Below are 1,985 nucleotides of genomic sequence, written 5' to 3'. Positions count from 1 at the left end.
TTGTTTTTTTCTTGTAATCTCTCTCTCTCTCTCTCTCTCTCTTTCTCTATCTCTGTCTCTATCTCTATCTTCTTTCTTCATCGTTTTTCTCATTTAATTTGTTTCCCCCTCGAACTATCTGTTTAATCTGGTTACGCGCGTGCGTTTTCGATTAATAAAATATAATAATTTCGAACTTTCTAAGATAAAATATTATCTCCGTTTCTTTCTCTTTCTCTCTCTCTCCCTCTCTTTCTCTTTCCCTCTCTTTCTCTCTCTCTTTTTATTTTTTGTCATTTTTCTTGTATGTCGTCGAAATTTTGTTCAAATTTTGCAAAATATACACGCACGGTATATTATATCGTTTTAATCCTAAAAATCGCATGCATTTTATACTCTTTTTACCGCCTTGTACCGCTCGCACGATCGTCTATAATATTATAATGAAAGTGCCAAACGAGCACGCACGCACAAGGTATTTATGTATTGTTTCAAAAAATAAGACGAATACTATTCCTTGTCGTTCGTTTTTTTTCTTTTTTTTTTTTTTTTTTTTTTTCGTTTCTCTTTTTTTCTGTGTGTTTTCTTTTGCACGTAACGCGTAACGGGTGGGGAAGAAAATTGCAATGAGCGGCGGCTCTCGAATTTGAAATAGGGCGCGTCATATATACATATACATATATATATATATATATATATATATATATATGTGTGTGTGTGTGTATATAACGAGTTTTTTATTTTCTTTGCCCGTTTGATACGCGCTACAAAATCGTAGAAAAAGTCTAACGAGAGGAAAAGATATCGCCGAAGTAAAGGACCTCAAAATTTAGGCCCACCCGTTACGTGATCACACTTAAAAACTATTATCCTTACGTAACAATATCTAGACTAGTACGAACGGTATACTTCTTTCATTCTCGACCACTTCCCGTACCCGCCTCCTTACCCTAATTCACATTTATATATATCTTTCTCTTTTTCTTTCTCTGCGTATGTCGTTTATCTCTCTTGAAAATACGAATTAACGATCCCTATCAATATTCGCGATTAAACGCACGGAGAAAAGTATGGCTTTTCACCTTCGCGACGATCTCACTCCGTTCGAAAAAGCATTTTTTCTCATTCTCTCTCTCTCTCTCTCTCTCTCTCTTTCTCTCTCTTTCTCTTTCTTTCTCTCTCTCTCTTTCTCTCGTTCGTTCTCTCTTTCATTCTGTCTTTCACACGCGTTCGTCAATTACACATATTCGTATCTCACTCTCTCCCTACATTCCATTCCTCAATTCCATGTAAATTCGAAGAAAGAGGAGGGCCAATACGAAATGTCGATATCTTTTTTGCGAACGTCCGTACAATGTGACTGAATCATTAATCGAGATCCACTTTTTTTTTTATCTCATATATACAGTTTCCTTCGACGCTGGACCAAGAATAAGTATATATGTATATATATATGTGTATGTCGTGTGTATGTATGTATGTATGTATGTGTGTGTGTGTGTGTGTGTGTGTATAAGCATGGACTCTCGTCATATCGATTTCGAATGAGCAAGTAATCTTTATTTACAAATTCGTTGAAGCACTTTTTCTTTTCTTTAATCCGTCGAAAAATATGAAAAATTGTTAATTATTTTATCGAACGTCGAAGACACCGACATTTCTTTTTTCATTGTCTACGGTACATATGTACGTACATATTTACAAATCTACAAGTGAAACGGATTATCTCTCTCTCTCTCTCTCTCTCTCTCTCTATCTCTATCTCTCTCCATCTTTCTCTCTTTCTCTCGTCTTTTTCTTATTTCTTTCGTGTCAGATCGAATCAAAGCATACTTCTCCTTGAGAAGACTAAAAGTGTGTGCAGAAAAATTCACGGGAAATTCTCGATTATCGATTCGATCTGATCTACGTAAAGATATACATACGTAAAATTCTCTTATCTTTTTTTTATCTATCCTTTTTCTCTTGTACTACCACCCGTCTTTGTCTAAAAAGGTTAAACAACC

This window comes from Vespa velutina, chromosome 1 (assembly GCF_912470025.1).
Source record: "Vespa velutina chromosome 1, iVesVel2.1, whole genome shotgun sequence".
Classification (NCBI taxonomy): domain Eukaryota; kingdom Metazoa; phylum Arthropoda; class Insecta; order Hymenoptera; family Vespidae; genus Vespa; species Vespa velutina.
The sequence above is the reverse complement of the archived record's forward strand: the minus strand, read 5'-3'. Positions refer to the sequence as shown.